The sequence below is a fragment of the Schistocerca serialis genome, chromosome 2 (genome assembly GCF_023864345.2).
Source record: "Schistocerca serialis cubense isolate TAMUIC-IGC-003099 chromosome 2, iqSchSeri2.2, whole genome shotgun sequence".
In the NCBI taxonomy this organism is placed as follows: domain Eukaryota; kingdom Metazoa; phylum Arthropoda; class Insecta; order Orthoptera; family Acrididae; genus Schistocerca; species Schistocerca serialis.
Genome location: NC_064639.1, coordinates 346,788,394 through 346,805,449, shown reverse-complemented (window position 1 = coordinate 346,805,449; position 17,056 = coordinate 346,788,394). Strand labels below are relative to the sequence as shown.

The 17,056-nt window shown below is 43.0% G+C and overlaps 1 protein-coding gene across 1 annotated transcript in view; it reads right to left on the bottom strand.

Annotated features, from left to right (window-relative positions):
• LOC126455969 (cubilin-like) overlaps positions 1 to 17,056 on the bottom strand; it is a 272,708-nt gene that overhangs the window by 20,009 nt on the left and 235,643 nt on the right. The window lies entirely within an intron of this gene.

The following is a 17,056-nucleotide window of genomic DNA, read 5'->3' as shown; positions in this document are numbered from 1 at the left end:
CACTGGTTACACGTCTCGGTCACCTCTTGTTCGCATTGACGGCACTTTGAACAGTGGACGTTACATTTAGATGTGTTACGACCCGTGACTCTACCCTTCATTCGATCTCTGCGAAACCCTATATTTCAGCAGGATAATGCACGACCGCATGGTGCAGGTCCTGTACGGGCCTTTATGGATATAGAAAATGTTCGAGTGCTGCCCTGGCCAGCACATTCTCCAGATCTCTCACCAACTGAAAACGTCTGGTCAATGGTGGCCGAGCAACTGGCTCGTCACAATACGCCAGTCACTTCTCTTGATGAACTGTGATATCGTGTTGAAGCTGCATGGCAGCTGTACCTGTACACGCCATCCAAGCTCTGTTTGACTCAATGCCCAGGCGTATCAAGGCCGTCATTACGGCCAGAGGTGGTTGTTGTGGGTACTGATTTCTCGGGATCAATGCACCAAAATTGCGTGAAAATGTAATCAAATGTCAGTTCTAGTATAATATATTTGTCCAATGAATACCCGTTTATCATCTGCATTTCTTCTTGGTGTAGCAATTTTAATGGCCAGTAGTGTAGTATCTACCATTGCAAAGGACAGGGTATCGTCGACACTGGATCGTGGTTCAATGGAAACGTATTGCCCGGTCGGATGAATCACGTTTCTTGTTACACCAAGTCGGTGATCGTGTCAACATACGCCATCTAAGCGAAAGGCTGCTCGAAACATGCATCCCGCCACGGACTCAGGGCGTCGGGACAGACATCGACCCGGGCTCTCCGGGCTCACTGCGTTACCAATCGAAGGCACCATGGCAGCTGCTGGCTGTGTGAACATTATTGCGGAACGCCTACATCCCTTCATGCTCGATATTTTTCCCGTCGGAAAGATAACTATAACTGTCAAAAGAACAGAAAGGTTCTACTTGGGTGTGGAGAGGAAGCTAGTAAAATCCCGTTGATATCCTGGCCAAAAATTCGCCTCGTCTCTAGCCGATGGAATATATCCAAGATGCTATCGAACGCCAACTCGACGCCCATAAGCAGTCTGGTCCTAATTAACGTGAATTTTGTGAATTATGCGTCAACATCCGTTTGCCGTACTTCCAGAAACATACCGAGGACTTGTCGAATCTGTGTCACGCACGGTCGATGCAGTATGGCGTTCCATGTCGGATGAACTCAGTATGAGGCACTTGGTCATTATGTTTTGGCTCGTCAATCTGTTTAATAAAAGTTTCCAAAACACTATTCTAATTGTACGCTGTGATGGGTTTGATCACAGTATTTGGTAACGAAACCGGCAGGGAGCTGACCAATGGTACGTACTGCAGAGTCTTAGGGACAGCCTTTTTATCTTACACTCGATGAACGGAAAATCCTGGTGTCATATCTGCGTGATACAGAAGAAGCAAGGTTTGTCTTACAAACGATTAACGAAGCAGAGGGCTAATACCTAAGAGGACGCTTCCTGACAAGTCTAAAACAGCTTCCTTGGAGGGCGGATGAGCGGATAGAACGCAAGGCCCCTCTGTTACCCTTGGAGCGGGAAACCACTTCTAAAGCTGCATAAGCCTGAAAATATCAACGACGTGGGATACAGATTGCATGGCGAAACAATCATGATAAACATTCATGTGGTATCCCTAACCTCACTGGCCCGTGTTCTTAGTTATGATTGTTCCTGGTAAGAAATATTCCACAACTGGCCCAGGAGAGCCGAACATTGAATTAAGCCAAGATAAGTAGAGGAGAAAGGAAATACGTCTACTGAGAATTACTAGATGCAATGTGAACACGAAGAATAATAAAGGATAATTATATGTGGTCTTTGCACCTATTGTTCAATCTGTACATCGAAGAGGCAATAATGGAAATACAAGAAAGTTTCAGAACTCCAGACTGAATTACAAAACGTGCAGAAAGTGCTTAATGAAACACGTATGCAAACGTCTCATAACAGTTCACCGGAGTGTGTTAGTATCACAGAAACACACCCTGATCATTATGAAACGCTTTTAACTGAAAGTAGGGGGCAGACGGGCAATAATTTCAATCCAACACGTGGAGTAATATCCGTTTATCAAGACCATACACAATCATTGGTGACTCAGGATGCTTTAGTGAAGAATTCACAGTTTCAGAAGTTTACCAATGATAAGAACGGACCCCATCCAATTGTGTTTATCAAAGGGATCCGCGGAATAATGCCAAAAAGTTGGAACGGAAGGCAGAAAATGGTCTTTACCGTTACCCATATTCAAGGTGAGCCAGCGTTGTTCGCGACACAGAAAGCTGAACAATGCATGAATTTGAACAAGCTTTTCTAAACGAGTATTGGTCGCGTGGGGTACAAGAACGATTAAGAAAAGAAGTTTATAGTCCTGAGCCATTTAATAGAAAAGGCGGTACTTTGCGGAAATATTTCGAAAAGTATTTGGACAAAGTGAAATATTTATCCACACCAATTCCTGAGTGTGATGTTTTAAATATATTAAAGGAGAAGTTACCGCGTGATCTAAAGGAGAAATTGTTTCACATTTCTGAAGACAACGTGGAACATTTTCTATCTGTACTGGACTCTTTAGATTTGGTTATCGAAGAGGACAGACACCATTTTGGGAATAATTCGTCGAATAATGGTAATGGTAATGGCAACGGGCGAAACCACAAGAACAATAGTAATAGAAACACCTACTATGGGAATCAAAATCATTGGAATAGTCCGAATTATTCAGGATGGCAGAACCACAATATGAACACAAATGGACAGTACAGTAATGCACCGAATCACAATTATCATCCACAGAACAATAGTGGTCAAAAAAATAACGGGAACTTTTCAAAGAAACGGAAACGAGATTTTAGAGCTAACGTCAATTTCAATAACAGTAATTTTTCAAATAATCAGCAAAACATGCAAACATCACATAACTGGTCAACACAGAATTGTGCACAACAGCAGTGGCAGCAGCCTAGGCCACCGCAATATCACAACAACAATCATGTACAACCCCCGTACAATACAAATATGTCAAATAACATGCAGCATCATATGAATTCGCAGCCATGGCAACCACCGAATCAAAATATCAAGATCATTGAGGTAAGTGAACCGCAACCATCAACCAGTACCAGTCAGGCAAACCAGATGCGACGACATTCTGCTCCCGTGTGTCAGTCGCAGGGTGTCTTGGGGGCACTTGCATGAATGATGTAAGTAATAACGAGCAACCAAGCGTGCAGACAACCAGCTGTAGTAACAATGAGAATGTGTGTCGCATAGAATCAGCAGTGATCGGGTCGAACGACGCAAAAGATGCAGTGTGTAGGAATAATTCCGTTTATGTTGCTCAGCAACGTAGTCCATATACGAGAGGAATTATGTCAAGATTTTTGGAAGAAGTGTAATTTGTTTGAACGGGAAGTTGTACAAGCAGCTATAGTTTGTGATATTTATGGTATTCAAACTACGATGATTTTAGATACTGGAGCATCTGTTTCTGTGCTGAATGAATCGTTCTTTCTTCACTTAAAGAAGATTAGAAAGATTCCGGTTTTTCCAGTCACTAATTGTCGAGTTACAGGAGCCATTAGTCAGAAAGCCCAACTAGGTCGGGAACAGACATGGATTTGTATTAATTTTGGAATGGGAGCCAAAGAGTGCCTCTTCCTTATTGTAAAGAATTTAGCCGTGAACTGTCTCCTCGGATTAGATATTTTGCGAGAGACGGAAACTATAATCGATCTTGCAAAGGGTGAATGCAGCATGTGTTTCGATGACACGAGAGTCAGGTTAGACTTGGTAGAGACCAAAGAATAGCATGGCAAATATTGTCAAATTTTAAAGATAGAACCGATTCGCCCACATTTATGGCGGCTTCAAGATAGTTTCAATTGCAGTACATTCCCGGTCATGAAAGATGTGAAGGACGAGGAGAATATCCACCTCTCTGAAATAGTAGAAAAAGTACAACAATCCTCTGCTCTTGACAGTCTGCAACAAAAGCAATTATTAGACACACTTACTAATTATCGTAAAGTACTTTTGAAAAAACCTGGGCTAATTAAAGGTTACGTGTACGACATGCAAGTGTTTCCCCAAGAAATTTGCTGTCATCAAACTTACTCAATACCCAGCGCGAAAAGTACTGCTTGGAGGAAGAGACTCTCAGAATACCAATTAGTTGTAAGAAAATTCCAGCTCCAGTTCGACGGAGAAGAGGACGCCGAGCTGCAGCAAGGAGAAGAAGAATTGCTTCAAGATGATTCCACCCTAAGACACTTAATCAAACATAATACAAACTTGTTGAGATTTAGTAAACTTTCAGGAACTTATGCGTGTGAAACTACGAACAGTGAACAGAGCTGCATATTTCACGCAAGAGTAGGATATAGTGTCTTTAGAAAATAAACGTTTCATTTTGTTGATTGTTAACTATTTTGAACTCACTAGGGTGAGCAGGTTATGTTCTTCTTTTTTTTCTTTCAGACTGTGTACAGGATACACTTACAACATGTAAAGTTTACGCGAGTTACGTATAGGTTTAACAAATTTTCCACCGTAAGTTAGTGCTCGGACTTGCATGTGCTATAAACCAGGTCGAACAAGATGTTGTCCATGACTGAACAGATCATTACACAGACAAACATATACAAACTTGTGTTTATCACTGCACAATTCTTTGTAAGTCCAGGAGCACCTTTTCGAGAAAATATATGACTTAGGATTTGCTTTTATATTGTAAATGACTACAATTGTGTACTTCATTTGATATGTACAATCATTCAGTTATTTATCATTATATAACTAGAATGTGTAAAGACATCCTTATGGGTAGCACAAGGACTTTACCTTGTCAGACTTGATAACTCTGATCAAGTGACTACGTGGTGGAGTGAACATGTCACAGATGACCTGTGAACAAAGACTTCCTGTGAACATTATCCTCTACGCGTACGAACTTTATTTCACTGGCGAAAGAGTGGAATTTAAAACAAAAGTGGACGCTCAATGAGTGCGTTGTGTTACCATGATTTCGTTTTCAAATTTTGTGCTACAAGTGTTTAGTAATGCCAAATACTCAGAGTATTATTGGGACCACATGCGTGGACGTAACATTCCAGGCAAACTAAAACTCAAGAGCAAGTGTTTTTATCGATCAGTCAGCAACAGTGGTGAGTCGTAACAGTGTTTGGAACTGCTACTGACTATATCATTAAACCCGTTGCAGAACTGTATCAATGTTGGAACGTAATTACATGAACCTTTAATTGCAGATAGTCAGTTACGTCGGAAGGACGAATGGACTTGCATCATAATAAAGAAACTCACAAACAGTCGAACACGTCACAAAAAAAAAAAAAAAAATCTTCTTGTTGAGTGAGAGAGTGCGTGAAATATGATGTAATTTAAATGTTAATTTAAGGAACTGATACTGCTGTTTGAATTTCATGTGACTGTATGCTGGGATGCTGAGCACACGTGTCGGTGAGGGCAGCATACTGCAGCGACATCATCCGTCATTTCTTGCCGCACCCTGCCACGTCATCCAGTCCATCGCAGACTTACCATGGGGCGAGACATCGGTGTTGCAGTACACCAAGTCGCCAGCCGTCGTCACCAGCAGTACTATCACAAAATTGTACCATTATTAAATGTCATACGAAGTAAATATTCAAATTTTGAAAATTAAGAAAGAGGGTGTTGAAGATGTGCTCGCTCCGCCGTGGTTTTTTTTCCGGGGTTTTTCCCATTGGCCTTTGCCCGGATGGGGGAGCGTAACTCAAAATCCCTGGGACTTAAAAGTAAACAAAGCACATGCTTCCAAGTGAAAGAACACAGTGAACTTTAAACAGAGCAGACAAGGAAAATAAGCCTGCTTGGATGTCCAGTCAAACAAGTGTGACTGTACATCCAAAGGGGGCAATGTAGTGCTACAACGATGAAAATTAATATTACGACGATGTCAAACTTTATTTTGATGATTTACAGAAGTATTCATGATATTAAAAATGTAATTATAATTTTATTATTTTCATTTTTGTGCTCAGTGTATCAAAGACTTTCTAGTGCACGGAATAAATTAGCATTGTTTGTACTACGAAACTACATACGATTGTTAAGGGTTAAGCGTATAATAATTCGATGTAAGACATTTTGTTGAGTCTGAATTTTGTTCTCGTACTGGTCGGTAGAGAAGGAAAAAGTTCCTTAATCGATGTGAAGGTATAAAGGCTGTAAAGGAGAGAGAGAGAGAGAGAGGGAAGGTAAATACAATTTATTCAAAACAAATATCTCGAGGGTGTAACGCCTTGTGATTTCCTATAACTAAAAAATTGCAAGGTCTAATCTGAATCTGTCCTGAATAACAAAATAATGGTTCAAATGGCTCTGAGCACTATGGGACTTAACATCTATGGTCATCAGTCCCCTAGAACATAAAACTACTTAAACCTAACTAACCTGAGGACAACACACAACACCCAGTCATCACGAGGCAGAGAAAATCCCCGACCCCGCCGGGAATCGAACCCGGGAACCCGGGGGCGGGAAGCGAGAACGCTACCCCTGAATAACAGCGAAGAACATTTATGTTATCATATATTTTCTTCGTTTGATCACGGTTGTGATGCGCATGTTTCTTTTTGTTACGCGACGTGTTATGAAATTTTCATTATACGCGCAAAAGTTCACACAGCTTTAATCGAACCTGCGTCTTTCGGAAACGATAACTTTTAATAATCAGTACAATTACGCGAATACCGTCTCAATCGCAACCGTGATCACAAACATGTTTCCTGGACCAAATAATTCTTATAAAATGTGTATTCTCCAAAGCGAGCAGCATTGCACCATCGCTGACTCGCAACAATCGAAAGAGCAAAAACGGTGCTTAAATAGAATTGCCACCTTTTAATAATTATTATTATCCCATTAAATAAATAAATAAATAGCAATTCATACTTCACTTACATAGTATTTGAGGCGACGTACGGCTACAGCAATGATAGAGAGATTAAGCTTAGTACATTCAACTGGTAGGTGGAAAAATTAAGGGAAACATATAAAATAGAAGAATGAGATATAAATTAAATACTGAGAAATCACCGTAACCTCCACACTGCACTATGGAAATGAGACCTGGGTGATTACTAAAACGTAAGAGAGCCGCATGCAGGCGCAGGAAATAAAATTACTAGGGAGAGTTAAAGGTTTACAGTAGACTAAGGAATTATAGAAGAACTAAAAATTCTTAGACTTAATGTTAAAAGTCTAGGCTATAGAAGAAAACTGAAGAAACAGAAAGAATGGAGAGTGAGAGAATCCCCTTAAATGTTAAATGCTAGCTAGAAATAACAAGTCTTAAGGAGGAAGAGGCGTGGGAGGGAGGGGGAGAGGGAGAGAAATAGAGTGAGAGAGACCTTGGCAAAGATGGGCACCGTATCAGGCAACTATGCCTGATACCTGAAGAGTCCGGAACCGCGGGACTGCTACGGTCGCAGGTTCGAATCCTGCCTCGGGCATGGGTGTGTGTGATGTCCTCAGGTTAGTTGGGTTTAAGTAGTTCTAAGTTCTAGGGGACTTATGACCTACGATGTTGAGTCCCATAGTGCTCAGAGCCATTTGAACCATTTTGATACCTGAAGAGGACAAGAAGAAGAAGAAGAAGAAGAAGAGGAAGAAAAGGAGAAAGAAAAGGGGGGAGGAGGAGGAGGAGGAGATATGATAGACCCCGAAAAGATAAAATCGAAGGTATACAATTTATTCTGAAATAAAAAAGTAATCGCATTATATCGTTAATCTTAGTATTACATTTCAATAACTTTGATCGTATTATATCATTAACCATGGTTATGGTGTATATTATTCCCGTGTTTATAGGCCAGGTACGTCCCCGGTGTGAAATGCATATGCAACATGATTTACTTTAATGAACGTTCGGTATATACCATTTTTAGTTTTAGACAATGTTCATGAGTTATTTTTCCCCAGAGCAACAGTGAAAGTCAGAAAGAAAGGGATAAAAAGGAACTGAGGCGCTATTTACCCCCAGTCAGAAAAAGGCGGCTTGTGAGCTGCTGTTTCAGATGTAGGAGTGGCTTCACGGAACAAGCAGTCTGTCCCAGCGCATTCATCGCGTTTCATATTACAAGGAGAGCCAGAAAATGCGGCACAGTGTGTGGTATTTAGTCACCTGATTGGTTAGCCAATACGCGCCAGCCAGTTTACATCCACTCACGAGTGCCGTTTACAACGTGTCTGTTGTATCTGATATTGTTGGCTCAGCTAGTTCTGCTGTTTGTGCTACTGCAACTACTGTTTCAGTGTAAATAAGGCGGATGAAGAGTTACCATACAACGTACAACGAAAGCAAACAAGGGTTACGAATTTGTAACTTGATGCAGCGTGCTTTGAAATTAGCGACGGTGACCTGCGTGCTGTTTCCTGATATCGTCAAGGGCTGAGAGAAAACAGTTGACGCTTCTGCCGCATTACACGCGTGAGCGATGGTCGAGCGTTCATGCAGTTTGGATACGTTGCATGCAACATCCTTTGTATTTTTGAACCCAGTTTTTAGCTGCACACTGTACAGCAAAAAGGACTGAATTAACCCTAGTTTATATGCCTCACTCTGAAGTAAAAACTTCAGTGCAGACTCCTAGCCCTTTTTATCTTATGCTAATCTTTTCCTGTACAAGTGTCTGCAGAACCCAACTACCTCGAGAATATTTTTCCAGTATTCTCATATTTTTTATGCTTCTACCAGATCTAAGCTTAGCTAAAAAACTGTTATAGCTGCCCCTTTTTTGCAGGGACTTTCCGTACTCTTTTTAACCTTCCACTTTTTGCTAGTGCCTCTGTGTTTCATATTTTCTAAGCCGGCCGCGGTGGTCTCGCGGTTCTAGGTGCGCAGTCCGGAACCGTGCGACTGCTACGGTCGCAGGTTCGAATCCTGCCTCGGGCATGGATGTGTGTGATGTCCTTAGGTTAGTTAGGTTTAAGTAGTTCTAAGTTCTAGGAGACTTATGACCACAGCAGTTGAGTCCCATAGTGCTCAGAGCCATTTTTCATATTTTCTCTCTACATAATTTACATAATACCATATCTGCAATGAATCTAGATTCTTGACAGGTTTTCCCTTGATGCGTCTTTCACTCCGCCATTACACCTTGGTGCACCTACCCCATAGAAAATAGCTGCAAGGAAGTGGCATTTCATAACTCTATTTATTGGCTGTTTGCTTTTTGTCTATAGTCTATTCTACGAGATTCTCGTAAAACTGACCACAGTCTGGATACGAAAATCAATAAAATTGCATTGCTGCCACAAGCTGCATATGATTTCCTTTGTTACCGGCCTCGCTCATCTGACGCATCTTTTGAAATTTTGTAGCCAACGATAACACGTTGAATGTATCTGGGAGTGTACAGCGCCGTCGTCAGACATGAAAGAAATGGGATGAAATGAAACATTTATACCTGGAAAATCAGATTTCCTTTTCGTTTTAAGCCACTTTTTTTCCCCAAGAGGTTTCATGCTGTCAGGAGGAGAAGGCTATACTAGGATATTACTAAATCAGCACAGCCTTCTCCTCTCGGCAGCATCAGGCTCTGAACTTGCCTCCTATAATAGCTATATCGCACGTGACGCCTTCTCACAGTTCGAACGGAATATGAGAACCAGGAGAAAAATATGAGAACCAGAGTAAATTTTAACGTCCAACTGATGACATCATTGCGCCGAGTACATGTGTGTGTGCTTTGCTACCAAATAATGCGTTAAAAAAAAAAAAAAGAATATGTGGGTAAATCCAGAAACTCACAGCCATATTTAGCGGCATACATCATCCACCAACAGCTCTCAAACGTATGAACGACATACAACATTCATGCAGAAATATTAATTTTGGGACATTTTTACTCAGACCTCGACCGCTGACGACAGAGTGCTGTCGAGAGGTGACAGACTCAGAGTCCGCCTTATCGAGCGCCGGCTACCTCTACTGCTGGAATTGCATTGGCTTGTCAGCGTTCGGCTTATGGTTCGTTTTAGCTGTTGCTGAATGGCCCATGGACATTGCTACAGTAAGGCGAAGGAATGTCTTGCATGTAAATGCTAGCGGTATGCATCGGTCTGTGATTCTCCTCCCCCCCCCCCCCCCTCCCACCAACTCACCCGTATCAATCAGCGTAGGACATTTTCCCACAGTTTCCGTCAAACGTGGCCTGCACTTTGAGCCTGTCGTCGGTCTTTCTTGAGGCTAGGAGATTAATTTATATGTGGAGAGCAGTAGCAGTGACAGCTCTGTGCCGCCTGAAGCCTTGCGTTGGTCGCAGGAATTGTGTTGACTTTACTGCTATCAGATACGTACGGCCCGCTTTTATGCAGCAGTCACTGGGTTGTGTTGTTCGGAATTTGAACCCTATTGGTGGTATGCTAATTAAGGTTTTGGGGAATATGTTGACCCACAGAAAGTGCTCGATCTCTGCAGCTCTCTATGGTTGCAGTTTATCAACCAGAAGATAGATACTGTTACCTCAGTGAGTCTATGATTTAGTGTATGATTAGTTTATTTTGCTGCACTGTGGCCATTGCTCAGTCTCATATATGTGTGGTGAAGACGTACGTACGTAGGATTATTTCACTATCTACTTACGCATGCCGGCCGGTGTGGCCGAGCGGTTCTATGCGCTTCAGTTTGGAACCGCGCGATGATGTCCTTAGGTTAGTTAGGTTTAAGTAGTTCTAGGGGACTGTTGAGCTCAGATGTTTAGTCCCATAGTTCTCAGAGCCATTTGAACCATTTTTCTATTTATGCATCTTCTAGTGACGTTGCAGACTAAGATTGTGGAAGTTCCATCTCTTTTCGTTCAACCTGGAGCTATGGCAGATCTCGTCAGTGTGCATTTAGAATTGTGTTTTTTACATGTCGTATCGCCACAAACTACTTATACTTCAGAGATCACTTCTATTTGTGTGTGTGGCACGTTAGTAAGACTGCCTTGGTTTCTGCTATTGATGCATACATACATATGTCATATTACTCACTATTAATGCGCAGTAAGTTTTCGTAGCTATGTTTTTTTTGAAACACCGCAGTGTGCAGAGTGTCTCTTTGGAATCCTATGGATCCGTCGAAATTATGATAATAGCGATGGCCATAATCAGATTTTCCTGCAGTCAGCACATGAGACTTATAGTAATGTTTCATGTAATAACAATGGTGTAGAGTTTCTTCTGTTTAGGTATTGTAATAATGAAGATATGTATTTATAATTCCCTCTGGGAGGGCTGTCTGATTGAAAATGGGGTCACTCACGCTTAAGTGCCAGTTTTAAAAGCCTGATTGTCAGGACAGGAAGGGAAGTTTGTTTATTGGTGATTCAATGATAAAGTGGTAGGGAGGGGGAGTGTTTGGTGATTAACAGCTACGTTTATCTGAAAATACGTCCACAGATTTCCACTGGTTAATGTGTAGGTGTCGGCAAGTTACCACTGGCTTACCGTAGCAAGAAGACCCTCCGTAAATTACTGATTTTTTAACAGCAATGACTTTTGCGCCAGTGACCAGGCTGGAGACGATTACACATATAGGTTGATTAAATATGTAATGCAAATTTATCTACGAAATCTGTGGAGACAATCAGATAGTAAATACCTTATGTGAATTCGCAATTGCCGGCCGTGGTGGTCTAGCGGTTCTAGGCGCTCAGTCCGGAACCGCGCGACTGCTACGGTCGCAGGTTCGAATCCTGCCTCGGGCGTGGATGTGTGTGATGTCCTTAGGTTAGTTAGGTTTAAGTAGTTCTACGTTCTAGGGGACTGATGACCTCAGATGTTGAGTCCCATAGTGCTCAGAGCCATTTGAATTCGCAATTGCGAATTAGGACAATCATCAGCTGTAGCAAGTCCAAAGGAACTTTGCATGGTAATCAGAGGCACTGCAATATCTTATAATCAGTGTTGGGTAGACACTCGGCGCTCTCTTGTTTATGGCCAGGGATTCTGTGGCAGCCGTGGCCACTCGAGAAATTCCATAACCTACTGGCACTTGACTTGCCTCATTTGACCAACTTTTTTTGGCGAATGCAGCGGGGGGGGGGGGGGGGGGGGGTATTTGCTGCGTTATTTGGCATTTTTCACTCACGTCGTGGGATTTGTTTGCCTTTAATACCACGGGTGAGAGGTATCGCGCTCGATACAGCAGCAGTGTCCTTTGCGAGCAACCACGTCAGAGTAGATTGCATCCCAAAAGATGCCACTTCCTTGGCCATTAATAGTGTGGTCTCCACGGCTATACACTACATGTCAGCGTTAGTGGGTTGGGTTACCCTGCAGGCAACACATTGTCCTTCTGTTGCTTAGATCTGTTTTCTTTCCATGGCCTGCAATATCTTTTGTTGGACGTATCAGAATTTTGCCTCGGTGCCACACCATCTATTAATGTGGTGGTGGCTTAGCAAGTTACGTGTGGTAGTTCTTGTATCTTTCCTTAGAAACTGTTAGTGCTTACAGAATTTGCTATGACGTCATTATTTCTACCAATGTGTTTGTTTCCAACACATTTCTGCCTTTTGACTGGCTGAGAGCATAGTGACGTCGACACAATGCCACCTTGATATGACTGAAAAAGAACTCACTAACAAATGGTTCAAATGGCTCTGAGCACTATGGGACTTAACATCTGATGTGATCAGTCCCCTAGAACTTAGAACTACTCAAACCTAACTAACCTAAGGACATCACACACATCCATGCCCGAGGCAGGATTCGAACCTGCGACCGTAGCGGTCGCGCGGTTCCAGACTGAAGCACCTAGAACCGCTCGGCCACTCCGGCCGGCGAACTCACTAACACTATAAAATGAATAAAGCTGTGGAAGGGAGAGAGAAATGACGCATACGTGTATGTATGTAGACACTGATGGTGCCTCGAACGACATAATATTATGTTTTCATTATCAAAGAGAACATACACAAGTCTTGTGACTTAACGTAATTTGTTATTAACAACTAGATACAGACTGATCCTCTACGTTTTCCGACTAGCTTCAGAGTGAACCCCTCCCACTGAAGAGCCCCAGTTATAAAGAACGATAAGAGAGCTCGTTTCCTAATGGTCAACGGAGTTTCCTGTGCTACTGGCCGATAGAGATTGGGTGTGCTCGGCTGCCAATTTTGTATCATATGTCCACTATTGATAATTCGCACTATTTCCTCAGACTTGTGTGTGATTGCGCAGCGTGACCCTTATAAATTTCGAGCGGTTCCGTGGAGGAAGGCGAATGGGCCACCATGGAGGCTAAGTTTTAATCAGACACCAGATGTACAACAGGACACTGGATGTGATAAGTTCGTTACTGAGCCAGAAACGGCACTCATAACCAGCTATATCTACGCTGGAACAAACAGGAATTAATGGGGAGATCGGTGCTTACAAGTTTTCATTTTTGTCGTATCATCTTTGTAGAGATTTCAGCTTTATACGTGTACCTTCCTTGCGCCTAAGTTTAAAATCCGTTAGTCGGAACAAGAAGCTATGTACCATGTTTATGGAGTAATATGGATATTTCATTTATTCCTCTGCTAATGTAGACAATGGCATACGTTACTATCTGACTTATTTAGGACCACTATGGAAATTTAAGACCGTATGGAGCTCTGTTTTGTTGAAATTCAAATGATTTGTGGAATAGTAATCCAGGTGATCGAGTGGAGGGCAAATGTAACCTTGCTACTGCAATTTTTCAGTTGTTAATTGAATAATAATATGAATATTTCCTAAATTATGTTTAATTATTTTCATGCGTGTGTAGTTTCTGAAAATAATTATATTTTCCGGGCAATACCCTAGAGCTCACGTATTATTTCTTAAATTTGCAGCTGGTGGGAGCACAATTTACTAATTGCGTTCCGCCGCCTGCAAAAATATTTTCAATATTCTACATGAAACCTACACAAAGTATAAGGTGTATCTGTGTTGCTGAGCACTTCGAGAAATGCCGCTGATAACGGATAAATTCGGAATGATTATAGTGATTTACGTTGACTGCGAATAGGTATTAGACCATACAAAGTGAGGTTTTACATCTTTATGGCATGCATCCTGTCTGTGAGGGAGGATGCAGGTATACTTTCAGAGTGTATCAGCAGGTTACAGTATGTTGATCGCTGTCTAGCGTTCACTTAAATGCTTGTGCAAGTACCCCTTAAATCGTCCGTCTGGATAGCCGCGCGGTCTAACGCGCTGCTTCCCGAGCGGGAAGGCTTGCCGGTCCCCGGCACGAATTCGCGCTGAGGATTAGTGTCGAGGTCCGGTGTGCCGGCCTGCCTGTGGATGGTTTTTAAGGCGGTTTTCGATCTACCTCGGCGAATGCGGGCTGGTTCCCCTTAGTCCGCCTCACTTAACTTACGCTGTGTCAGCGATTGCTGCACAAACACCGTTTCCACATAGGCGTACACCATAATTACTCTACCGCGCAAACATATGGGGCTACATTCGTGTTCCCGGGGGGGGGGGGGGGGAACCACTGGGGGCCGAACCGCACCGCACAATAACCCTGGGTTCGGTTTGAGGTGGCGGTGGGTGGACTGCTGTTGCTTGTTGTGGAGTTTTGAACCACTGTGGGCTATGGCGGGACGAAGCCTCTCCGTCTTTTCTAGATCCCCGGTTCAGTACATACATACATACCCCTTAAATTATTCGTTGCCCTATGAAAGTGTTTCAAACGTCTGAGTATATCAAACAAATATCAGTCACATTGCCTTAGTTTCACTCAGGAGTCAAAATTTTGTATAAAAGAGGGAATACACTTAGGGCAGTTTTCACTGAAGTTACACCAGTGATCTACTCAGTTTATTTAAAAAAAGGATTACGAAGTTTTGCCCGTATTTACTGATTAACAGACACGGTATTAGGTGCATCTGTTTATACGTCTTGTTCCGTATGATCAAAATACATGAAATTAACATCAAAAAGTTAACAGTTCATTAACTAAAATTTACACTAATCTTGTGCAGGTGATAAGCTGCTCAGTATATGTCAGAGAAGCCAATACCCTGTAATTGCCTCGCATTGCGACCCATAAGTTTGAAATTTGGCTCAAAGATGACTATAGTGTTCTATGTAACAGAGAAAAAGCACGACGCCATGTGTCACCCTCGGCCTTGGCGACTCTTTAAACAGCAAGATATCGACAAATGCGAAGAAACGACCAGAGCTCAGAAGTTCGTGGGAGCGTATAAGCTGTGTTGATGATGTCACATTGGCACCTAATCTCGACTCAGTTCTGCTCAAAAACCCCGAGGAAGTGCCACACGATGAGAAGGTCTTCACAGCTTTCCTTATCCTGTTTCACCCCTCTTTTCGACGTCTCAGCGATGAAGGTAAGATCGCGACACCCAGCGCTGAATTCACGCGGTTATCTGTGCATGGCCGAGAAAAGCCCTTTCAGACTCGAAGCCGCCCAGAAAAGACACGAAAAGTCCTCCGGGGATGGCACCAAGGGGGCAAATGAGACCACCCATTTCCCAGGGGCATTGATTCCAACACATTTCACGGCTGAAAACATCAGTTCAAAGTGCGGTTAGTAAAACTAAGAAGTTCTTGTCAGCCTTTGACGGTGCTGATACTCCCAGGCGTTTCAACACTTCGTTAAGGTCACTGTGGGGCTTCATCCAAATTGACCATGATCACATTCATTTGGAGAACAATGCATTCGCAACTTTTACCCTCGTGTACAGGTTGAAGCCAGTTGAGAGCGTCAAAATCATTCGATGAAATTTGATTTGGACCTGAAGCAGCAAAGGATGCATACGCTTTTTCAACCCCCATGTTTACCACTCGTGGCATGATTATGTGGGAGTGTCACATTATGAAGGTCGTGAATAAAACGGCCAATGATCCATGTAAGGCAGTCCAATTCGGCAACATCCTCAGTGCCAACCACGCAACTTCACTGAGCACGGAACTTCCTGGCAGATTAAAACTATGTACCAGACCGAGACTCGAACTCGGGACCTTTTCCTTTGAAGGGCTAGTGCTCTACCGTTGAGCATCTTAGAAATGTACCTGTCAGAAACTTCGACATCAGTTCAGTCTGGAAGCTGCTCTAGCGCCCGAAAGTATGCAAACCCTACCCTGAACGGCAGTCTGAAATTTTTTCCTAAGCCACCCATACGAAAACCGCGTGATTTCAATGCTGGGGTCGTGGTTCTGACCTCCATCGCAGATGCGTCAAAACAAGTGGTGGAAATTGCCTAAGAGGGGCTTTTCATGTTATGGCATGTCCAAGGTGGCATTGGGAAAAATTGTGGAGAAATTTGGTGCCAACGTGACAGCATTAACACACCTAAATTTCGCATGAACTTCCCAGCTTCGGCCTTTTTTTACCATGTGTTGTCGTCTTGCTGTTTGAGGCTTCGCTGGCCGGCCGTTGTGTCCGAGCGGCTCTAGGCGCTTCAGTCCGGAACCGCGCTGTTGCTACGGTCGCAGGTTCGAATCCTACCTCGGGCATGGATGTGAGTTATGTCCTTAGGTTAGTTACGTTTAAGTAGTTCTAAATGGTTCAAATGGCTTTCAGCACTATGGGACTTAACTTCCGAGGTCATCACTCCCCTAGAACTTAGAACTACTTAAACCTAACTAACCTAAGGACATCATACCCATCCATGCCCGAGGCAGCATTCAAACCTGCGACTGTAACGGTCGCGCGGTTCCAGACTGAAGCGCCTAGAACCGCTCGGCCACCTCGGCCGGCTAAGTAGTTCTAAGTTCTAGGGGACTGATGACCTCTGATGTTAAGTCCCATAGTGCTCAGAGCCATTTGAACCATTTGAGGCGTCGCCGAGCCCGAGGGTGAATTCGCAGGCCACCATGCTTTCCACGATCACAGAGGAAGTCATCCTTGAGCCCAATTTCAAACTCACACTTCGCAAAGGGAGGCAATGATTTTTGAATTCTGTTGTCCAGTTTATAAAACATTTAACATCGCCACTTTTATGAGGTGATTAACACCCCTAGTCTGCAGCGGTGCAATAATGAGAGGCAGCCGTGCCCCGGG